At 45.2% G+C, this 11,225-nt stretch overlaps 1 non-coding gene across 1 annotated transcript; it reads left to right on the top strand.

Moving 5' to 3' along the window:
• The first annotated feature begins 310 nt into the window (after positions 1–310).
• Trnaa-cgc (transfer RNA alanine (anticodon CGC)) lies at positions 311–384 on the top strand. The gene has a single exon. It is a non-coding gene; the product is annotated as a tRNA-Ala (tRNA).
• Positions 385–11,225: the final 10,841 nt, after the last annotated feature.

The following is an 11,225-nucleotide window of genomic DNA, read 5'->3' as shown; positions in this document are numbered from 1 at the left end:
ACGCATCGCGGACCTTCACCGGGAATACCGACTTGAGACTCTCACGAAGGTAATCCACAAACTCACCACAAGACTATACAGAAACTCCAGACATTCGCAGAACCCGTTTATTCTGAATCTGGGGAACTACGACCACAACCATAGATGGAAACATAAAAGACCAAAAGACATACTTGTAAGGACCTAACATCTATGGCCAAGCATACGCAAACATAACGGTACAGGTGAGCCCCTGTTAATCAGACGCCATTACTGGATATCCAGCTGGAATACACTGCCGAATAACTGGCACCATGCAGGGAAGCCCACCGAGCGAGGTGGTGCAGTGGTTAGCACACTGGACTCGCATTCGGGAGGACGACGGTTCAATCCCGTCTCCGGTCATCCTGATTTCGGTTTTCCGTGATTTCCCTAAATCGTTTCAGGCAAATGCCGGGATGGTTCCTTTGAAAGGGCACGGCCGATTTCCTTCCCACTCCTTCCCTCACCCGAGCTCGCGCTCCGTCTCTAATGACCTCGTTGTCGACGGGACGTTAAACACTAACCACCACCACCAGGGAAGCCGTACCGTACACTGCATTCAGAGAAGCTCCACACATCCCCCACACAGTGAGATGATCTATGGCCGATCTCCCACTACTGTATAACGATCTTGATTGTTCCAGGAATGTAGCGGCTGCAGCAACTGGGATACATCGTCATCGCTTGCCACGGTAATGATGCATGATACCCATACTAACAAATCCAACCTTGCATGAACTATCGCAGCTAGTAAGCCACTACTGCTCTTGCTGCCCATCCAACTGTTGCAGAGGTTTTTTCCCACGGCACGAGCCATGGCACTTTTTTCCCTCTGCTCTTCAAATCGCTACCCTCACTCGCGTTTCGTCCACTATCTATCACCTGATGGACCGTGTTAATGCGTAGTCTTACCCAGACGCACGGATAATATCACAGCCCAGCATCCTGTGATCCACTTACTAGATAACTAACATGTTTACGGAGGTGACAGTAGAACTTTTGGTTTGGTCACCACATCGGTGCGGGCGTAGAGGGGCCCCATCTCAAGGAGATGCGGCTGCCATAAATGCGCAACGTAAGAACAGCGTGACGAAAAACATCATCCCTGCCGCAATCTTAAGGATCTGTTAATATACGTATTTCACTGATTCACAAAATTTTAAAGCAGTGTATATGGATCAGAGATGTGCTGAAGAAGAGCAGGCACTTTTGATAACATATGTTCAAGGTTTCCCTTGCCTTTATTCCTGAAACTTAACAAGTAAATAGTCATGCACCTAATGGGGGTAATGAAGAAGATAAATATACGATTTTCAAAAATAGGACACTAATTGCATCAAGATGAGGCCGAAGAAGACATAGAATGAACAATATGAAGTTTGAGAGGAATAATCGAGCTTATTTAACTGGAGACAGCGAGTAACAAAAATGCTGTAAAATCTGAATTGACAGGGATTCATGTCGCACTCTCTCCCAATGAATAAAAAGCATTCTTGGCCACACGTTTAGCAAAATGTCAATATACACTCCTGGAAATGGAAAAAAGAACACATTGACACCGGTGTGTCAGACCCACCATACTTGCTCCGGACACTGCGAGAGGGCTGTACAAGCAATGATCACACGCACGGCACAGCGGACACACCAGGAACCGCGGTGTTGGCCGTCGAATGGCGCTAGCTGCGCAGCATTTGTGCACCGCCGCCGTCAGTGTCAGCCAGTTTGCCGTGGCATACGGAGCTCCATCGCAGTCTTTAACACTGGTAGCATGCCGCGATAGCGTGGACGTGAACCGTATGTGCAGTTGACGGACTTTGAGCGAGGGCGTATAGTGGGCATGCGGGAGGCCGGGTGGACGTACCGCCGAATTGCTCAACACGTGGGGCGTGAGGTCTCCACAGTACATCGATGTTGTCGCCAGTGGTCGGCGGAAGGTGCACGTGCCCGTCGACCTGGGACCGGACCGCAGCGACGCACGGATGCACGCCAAGACCGTAGGATCCTACGCAGTGCCGTAGGAGACCGCACCGCCACTTCCCAGCAAATTAAGGACACTGTTGCTCCTGGGGTATCGGCGAGGACCATTCGCAACCGTCTCCATGAAGCTTGGCTACGGTCCCGCACACCGTTAGGCCGTCTTCCGCTCACGCCCCAACATCGTGCAGCCCGCCTCCAGTGGTGTGGCGACAGGCGTGAATGGAGGGACGAATGGAGACGTGTCGTCTTCAGCGATGAGAGTCGCTTCTGCCTTGGTGCCAATGATGGTCGTATGCGTGTTTGGCGCCGTGCAGGTGAGCGCCACAATCAGGACTGCATACGACCGAGGCATACAGGGCCAACACCCGGCATCATGGTGTGGGGAGCGATCTCCTACACTGGCCGTACACCACTGGTGATCGTCGAGGGGACACTGAATAGTGCACGGTACATCCAAACCGTCATCGAACCCATCGTTCTACCATTCCTAGACCGGCAAGGGAACTTGCTGTTCCAACAGGACAATGCACGTCCGCATGTATCCCGTGCCACCCAACGTGCTCTAGAAGGTGTAAGTCAACTACCCTGGCCAGCAAGATCTCCGGATCTGTCCCCCATTGAGCATGTTTGGGACTGGATGAAGCGTCGTCTCACGCGGTGTGCACGTCCAGCACGAACGCTGGTCCAACTGAGGCGCCAGGTGGAAATGACATGGCAAGCCGTTCCACAGGACTACATCCAGCATCTCTACGATCGTCTCCATGGGAGAATAGCAGCCTGCATTGCTGCGAAAGGTGGATATACACTGTACTAGTGCCGACATTGTGCATGCTCTGTTGCCTGTGTCTATGTGCCTGTGGTTCTGTCAGTGTGATCATGTGATGTATCTGACCCCAGGAATGTGTCAATAAAGTTTCCCCTTCCTGGGACAATGAATTCACGGTGTTCTTATTTCAATTTCCAGGAGTGTAGATCTAGAATAATTTGGAGACTGAAAGACAGTTATAAGAACACATCGAGACGATTTGATGTGCATTTTGCAGATGTTAAAACTATAAACAGTAGAAAGACAGTACTGAAACGCTTACCTTCCAGACTATAGACCGCTGGAAGACTCAGCTGCTTTCGAAGGAAATAGTAGCATGTGGGTAAGAACTGTGAGGTTCATGTAAATAATTTCCAGTACTTTCTGTAGCAAATGACTCGCTTTTCTACAACTGCAACCAGATTTATGTTGATTCTCTTCCTGCTCTTCTTGCTAAATTAATGGTATAAACGCTCTACCACAAACGTCTTCTGCTAGCAATTCAGTATTCTGAAAAATAGGTGCGCGGTCAGGGAGATAGTTGTTTTTTATTTTGTGTCGTAACGCATTTGAAGCAACCCTTGCACGCGTAAGAAAACTTGCTCTTCTTGCTTTTCACACTACAGGAGGCACACGGTTGAAGCTTGTAGTTACGAAGGAAGAAGTACCAGTAAATTGTGCAAGAAAATTGGCACCATCATATGTAAATCGTGCAGAACCTACAATGGAACAAAAGTACTAAGCCTTGTGACCATCAGTTATAAAGTTAAAGGTGGTGGAACCTCTGACTTTAAGGATGGACCGTCGTACACGCATCTTTTTGCTGTACGCCCTTTGACGTTTAATTTAGCGTGACTAATGGCAGGTTTCCATCGGCCAGTCTGCTTGTACAAGTGACATGTATGCTTATTATTGTTAGCGCACACTGGATTAAGGACTCACTTAGAGCATTATTGAGTTATCTCCCTCCTTTTGGTTCTAAGAAATGTTATGAGCACTGTATCTAAGTTCTTACTAGTGAAATAATCTCCCCTCCATATGTATTATAGAAGTAGAAGTTGTAGTGAAACTAAAATACGGAAGACGATAATCATTGCCGCACTTCGCGTTCCATGTTGTATTACAGGAGATGCGGAAGTTGTCTGGTATTTTAATATCGTAAATGTTCTAGAAGGAGCTATCATGAATTTCGTAGCTGTTTCCCGGACTGCTTCAAACTCGACTATAAAGTGGTGTAGCTTTGAGGTCCCAGTTGTATATGATACCAAAAGACGTTCGAAAGTTTGATATTGGCAACATTCCTATCAACTGTGGTTGTACTTCGCGTTCCCGCTGCACAGTCACACCACCCATCAGCCTACTTGTGCGGTTTCATGAGGGCTGAAGTGTCCCTGATTGATTTTTTACTCAGGTGTCATGCAATGACTAGTCCATGTTCAAAGTCACCGCTCACCTAGCAGAACCATTCTGCTGTTAATGCTTCTTTTTTAATAACGCATTCACTCAACTTAACTACTCTGTTTTCCGTTTCTTTTTTTCATCTTGGATGGATCAGTCATCTCTTGTGTCAAACAATCTTTACGTAATTTCTTTTAATGGGTGCGCCGGGCGGAGGGGCCGAGCGGTTCTAGGCGCTACAGTATGGAACTGCGCCACTGCTACGGTCACAGGTTCGAATCCTGCCTCGGGCATGGATGTGTGTGATGTCCGTAGCTTAGTTAGGTTTAAATAGTTGTAAGTTCTAGGGAACTGATGACCTCAGAAGATATGTCTCATAGTGCTCAGTCATTTGAACCATTTTTTTACTGGGTATACTTAAAGGTGCATTCTGTCCGGTCACTGTGTGGACGGTCGCCAACGAATATGACTGCCCAAATAGGTGATTTTTCTGCTCTCAGACTGTTGCGTCGAAGTATAGAATTGGCGGGCAATCCGTTTAAAGCGATCCCTGAGCATTTGAGTGCATGGTAGCTCGTGGGGCTGATGTGTAGGGAGGCGTTTCGGGAGGAGGAGAGGAGGAGATTAGTGTTTAACGTCCCGTCGACAACGAGGTCATTAGAGACGGAGCGCAAGCTCGGGTGAGGGAAGGATGGGGAAGGAAATCGGCCGTGCCCTTTCAAAGGAACCATCCCGGCATTTGCCTGAAGCGATTTAGGGAAATCACGGAAAACCTAAATCAGGATAGCCGGAGACGGGATTGAACCGTCGTCTTCCCGAATGCGAGTCCAGTGTGCTAACCACTGCGCCACCTCGCTCGGTGCGTTTCGGGAGATGTAGAGCAAGTCGAAGTGCTCTGCTCTTAACTTTTGTGGGTTTCCGAAATTGGTGGTGTCAGCGTAACCACATACCACAACGGTACTATTAGGGTCAAGTAGATGGTGGCTCTGCAGTGTCTGCGTAGCGTCGACATCGGCTTGAGGAGGGGGTAAAACGATGGTAATGTTCCTAATGCTTTACCCCTCACCTAGCGGGCAGGTGGTCAGCACGACAGTGAAGTATGAGAAGGCGAAACGTTTTCCGATCCGCGACCATGATACTGGGGCCTCCCATAATTCGGATCGAAAATAAACATTCTGCAGCTTTCTCTTGGTTATAACCACGGCTTGGCTATTAACCACATTCATCTTTAGTCTCCACATGGTGGTCCAAAGTCCTACTGTATCGTAAGCTGGCTGTAGATGTCGTCCCATGAGTTACGCACTAATACTGCGCGTGAAGAGCGCAGTATCTTCTGCGTAAAGTGCCAGCTCGACTCTTGGCGCTTCAGGCACCTAGAGATACAAAAAGTGTATAGGAGGGGGCCGATTACGGATTTGAAGAATTCCCTCACTGATGTATGGCACCGGTACTCCAATACAAGAAGTTTGTAGAGGAGACCGTCATCCCACGCGCTGTCAAACGCTTTTGACACGTCTCAGAGCAGTTACCGTAGACACTGTCTAGCTGCCCTCATTGCCTGCTTACCAGTTTGAGAATTTGTTGTTGGATGATATGCCCGACCCGAAACCTGAACTGTTCGTAGGGTAAAAGGCCCTCCTCCTTGATATGCCTGTGCAGCCGTTTGCTGCAAATTTCTTCAAATATTTTTGACAGAGACGGCAGAAGGCTTATTAGCCTCTAATTGTGAGGGAGTCTCAGATCTTTTTCCGGTACGGCGTACCAACCACCTCCGCGTGGAATCTGCAGGTCCTCAGAATGTTATTAAAATCTTCGGTAATATATGCGGACAGCTTCTGGCGGCACTTGACATTAAGAAGCTTGTCTACACCATCTGCCTTACGAAAGCCTTACGAACGTTGAGATTGGAGAGGCGGTTTCGTACTTCCTCCTCTGAAATTTCTTCGATGAAGTTGTTCGCTTCACTAGGTTCTAGGAATACAGGTAACAGCTCTTCCACCAACAGAATGTAGTTCTCGTCAGCCACATCGTCGATGGACATAAAGTACCGACAGAACGATACTTCCCGTCCTCTTGTATACTGTTTGGGCCGGCCGCGGTGGTCTAGTGGTTCTAGGCGCGCAGTCCGGAACCGCGGGACTGCTACGGTCGCAGGTTCGAATCCTGCCTCGGGCATGGATGTGTGTGATGTCCTTAGGTTAGTTAGGTTTAAGTAGTTCTAAGTTCTAGGGGACTGATGACCACAGCAGTTAAGTCCCATAGTGCTCAGAGCCATTTGAACCCATACTGTTTGGTCCGTTCGTCGTGACATCTAGTGGTCATTTCCGCATTACCATAGAGTGTCCCCATACTTCTGATCAGAAAGTGTATCTTACTCATCGATACATGTATGGCGGCATTCTTCCTTAAAACCCTCTTGGCAGATACCCCTAAGTACTTTATAGTTGTAATTAACGCAGCGACTTACTGTGTGAAATTAAGCTAAGCAATATTGTGACTTCTTGTTCACACAGCGTTTATTTAGGTTTAGGGTGACTCGACCAATTTGAATCAAGCTCTGGTCATGCGACAGCAACCCTGAATTTTGTAACAATGTCCTCCTCTTGTAGCCTCCTTGTACAGAACGGCCTCGTCCAAGAACAGCCTCATGAATTGCACACTTTACGTGCCATACCGTCTGTGTATGAACCATGAACAGTAATTTGATCAGTTTTTCTTACGTCGGATTCCGTAGCTGCTAAGGATTTATTGGACGTTATTCCACTAGGATTATCGTCAGAAATTTAAAAATTTCGTATAGATCCATATAGCCCTATATTGGTATTACGCAATTATCACTGACTGGTTTGATGACGCCTTAATTCCTCTCCTGTGCTAACTTCTGCATCTCAGAGTAGGACTTGCATCCAAAATACTCAACTGTTTGTAGAATGTATTCCAACCCCTGTCTTCATTAGGAGTTTTTACTCTCTATAGTTTCATTGACATCATGTCACACTATTCTCCATAGTCTTATGTCCTGTCATCCTAGCCCTCAACTTGTTAATGATTTCCAAATGACCCTTTATCGGCCGAACATGCGGAGGAACTCCTCATTCATTATCTTATCAGACCATCTAATTTTCATTATCCTTCTACGCATCGCATATGAAACATTTCTGTTCTCTCCCTACACTCCATGGTTCACTTCCGTAAAATGCTACAGACCTTAACATTCAAAAATTTTTTCCTCAAACTAAGGACTTATTTTAGCCAGGAATGCCCTCCACGGTTGGTTCGTGATGTGTTTTTTGCTTCCAAGCTAGCAGACTTTTTTAACTTCATGGTTCCCAATTATGATGTAAAGCTTATCGCTAATCACATTGGTGCCACTCTTCATTACTTCCCTCTTTATTCGTGTACTCTCAAACTATATTCTGTACTTATTAGATCATTCCATTCAACAGGACCCATAATTTTTCATCACTTTCACTGAGCATAGAATTCGCCAGCGAATCCTTCCACCTTGAATTTTAATCCCGCTCACGAAACTTTCTTGTAATTCCAACATTGCCTCTTCAACATATAGATGGAACAGTAGGAGTAAAAGACAGCACCCTTTTTATTCCCACCACATCGTTCTAGGTCATCCATTCTTATTGTTCCTTCTTGGTTGTTGCACATTTTGCATATTACCCGGCTCTCCCTTTAACTAATACCAACCTTTTCGAGAATTTAGAACGTCTTGCACCATTTTTTACTGTCGAATGCTTTCTCTAAGTGACAAATACTGTGATTATACCTTGATATTCCTCCAGTCTTGCTTATATTACCATTAGCTGCTAGTTCCTGCCAGAACCTGCACAATGATATTATATGTTGTGCCCGTTGTGTTGATTTGAACTGTTCTTATTACGTTCTATAGCGCTACGTCAAAAAGGATACGTGAGAATGCATCCGCTTGCCTCAGTTCACAGTTTCAAACCTTGGTGTTAAATTTAAAAAAAAAAATTCAAATGTGTGTGAAATCTTATGGAACTTAACTGCTAATGTCATCAGTCCCTAAGCTTACGCACTACTTAACCTAAATTATACTAAGGACAAACACACACACCCATGCCCCAGGCAGGACTCGAACCTCCGCCGGGACCATCCGCACAGGCTAAATTGTATCCACACTTTACACACTACTTTTGCCGTAGTCAAACATATGAGGCGTATTAACTGTTGTGGTATGCCGAGTTCATTCGTTGCTTCCATAACCTCATTTCTTTTTGTGATGTCATACGCTGCTTCAAAATAAATAAATATATGATGATTTCCTATATTTTATTCCCTTGTATTTCGCAATATCTTCCTCAGGGTGCATAGATAGAGAAGATCCAACGGAGAGCAGCGCGCTTCGTTACAGGATCATTTAGTAATCGCGCAAGCGTTACGGAGATGATAGATAAACTCCAGTGGAAGACTCTGCAGGAGAGACACTCAGTAGCTCGGTACGGGCTTTTGTTGAAGTTTCGAGAACATACCTTCACCGAAGAGTCGAGCAGTATATTGCTCCCTCCTATGTATATCTCACGAAGAGACCATGAGGATAAGATCAGAGAGACTAGAGCCCACACAGAAGCATACCGACAATTCTTCTTTCCACGAACAATACGAGACTTGAATAGAAGGGAGAACCGATAGAGGTACTCAGGGTACCCTCCGCCACACACTGTCAAGTGGCTTGCGGAGTATGGATGTAGATGTAGATGTAGATGTATTTGATCAGTAGTTATTTTGTCTGATCAGAAACCTACGTGATATCTGCCAACTGCGTTTTCTATAAAGGTTACATTTTGAACACCACGTATAAGATATTCTCTTCCCTGCTATGTACGCAGTGTATTGAGATATATACAGAGTCACAGTATAAGACGGTCAGATCTGTGATAGGTTACATGATAAAAAGCAGTAATCCAATACTTCTGTCAAAGGATCCCACATCAGATACACTAGCTGCAGACCGTATGAGGTTACTGTTGGTGAGCCAAAACGCTACGGCCAGTTGCTTAATAGCGTATGGTCCTCTTTTACGACGTAATACATCATCAATTCTGTTCGGCATACGTTCAAGAGGCTTCTGAAGCTGTGTGGCACCTATCTCTATGTGCAAGCAATTGCCGTAAGTCCTGGGCTGTCGTAAGTTATGGGGCGCGGAGCTGGGGTCCGATAGCGTCACAGGTGTGTTCCATCGGTTTAAGATCAGGGGAATTTGGTGGCCAAGACGCCAACATTAGTTCACTATCATGTTCCTCAAAAGACCGTAGCACGATTCTGGAAATGTGACATAGACAGTTATGCTGCTGGAAGATGTCATCATAGGTGGGGAAGTAGTAAAGCATGAAGGAGTGTAAGTTGTCCGAAATAATGCCCACACAGGCTGCAGTTGTCATGGTCCCTCCGGCTACTACCACAGGTCGTGTTAGGTGTCACGTTTTCATTGATCAAGGGCTCAATCTCGATGATGCCGTGTCCACAGCAATCGTAACTGACTACGTGCTTCTGACAGCATTGGAACTACTTAAGACCGTCTGCTCCGATGAAATGAGTAAGCTGTCTAATGTGACGTTAGTAAACGAGTAAAGTGCAGTGGGTTAAGAACGCACGCACACTCGCATGTTGTCATTGTTCCAATAAAGTACAATTTATTCATTGTGATATATATTACAATGCTGATTAGTGAACGCGTTTGCGTACGAAACGGTGGCGAGTCCGTCATCTCATGCTGGACGGCTTCTCATCGCGTAACGGGAAGCATGAAGTACGTATGATTCATATTCTGCTGTTAACCTGTGAAGATTTGTGAAAGTTACGGTGTCATGTTGTATCTACCGGAGATCAGTTAAGGATGATTCTGAATAAGAGAATGTTATACGGAACTTACGAAGTCTAAGGCTTCGAAGTCTTGTTTCCGCGGAGCGGAGTCTAATTATTTCGGAAAATGCAAAAGCGAATAGAGTTTTGCTGCTTGTTTTAAAGGTTCCTTGCAGTGTTAATTTCATGTAGTATATTAATTGCGTGCTCTTCTTTCAGTTTTAGTTTTAGACTTTCTTTTAATATGAAGAGCAGAGCTTTTGTTAAGTCAGTGTAATTTTAATTGTTTTTTGTTCGGTAAATTTCTCAGTTTGGTTTTAAGTTTTGTTACAGATAGTCACGTAGTCAGTAAGCCTTGCATGGTCTTGAAATCACGAGCTGAATTTGTCTGCCGCGTGAATTATTTACTGTCGCAGAAATGGTCTGGTATGTGGGGCAGAGAAGGGGTGTCGCCTTGGTGGGCAGGCTGAGACCGTGTGTGTGTTCGGAATGTTTTCTACCCTGGCTTGCAGCCTGATCATCTTCGATATTGCTTGGCGATGCTTTCTACTCTTCTGTTTCGAGTGTGTAAGCCGCGCTTCCATCTTTTAGTTAAATATCCGGCCTGTCCGCCGGGACGGACGAGATCTTTTTATACGTAACTCAAGGTGAATCATTAGTGTTGTGTAAATTTTGCTTGCGTAAGCAACGAACTTAACAGTATGCTTATGGTGGTGACTGTCTGTGATCCTTTTGCAATCAGATGTAATTATTATCTTTAAAATACTGTTTGTTACCTTAAGTCATGATCTAATCACATAGTTTTTCTGAGTTAGGTGAAGGACAAGCGTCCGAAATTTAAAGACCTGATCTTTGGTAATTCCATTTGTATTTTAAAAAAAGAAAAGAAAAAACGTGGCAGACTGTTTGTTACCTTAAGTCATGATATAACCACATAGCTTTTCTGAGTTCGGTGAAGGACAAGCGTCCGAAATTTAAAGACCTGATCTTTGGTAATTCCATTTGTATTTTTACAAAAAGAAAAGAAAAAACGTGGCAGACGGTTAAAGTTAGTTGTATATTTTCTTAAGAGGACAAAGCTCCGAATTAAATTTTTATATTGCTATTCTGATTTTGTAATTCTGCAATAATGAAATTTAAATTATGAAATTAAAATTATGTACCAACCACAAGTCTGTCCATCAGC

Source organism: Schistocerca cancellata, chromosome 2 (genome assembly GCF_023864275.1).
Source record: "Schistocerca cancellata isolate TAMUIC-IGC-003103 chromosome 2, iqSchCanc2.1, whole genome shotgun sequence".
Taxonomy (NCBI): Eukaryota; Metazoa; Arthropoda; class Insecta; order Orthoptera; family Acrididae; genus Schistocerca; species Schistocerca cancellata.
This window is presented reverse-complemented; position numbering and strand designations above follow the sequence as displayed.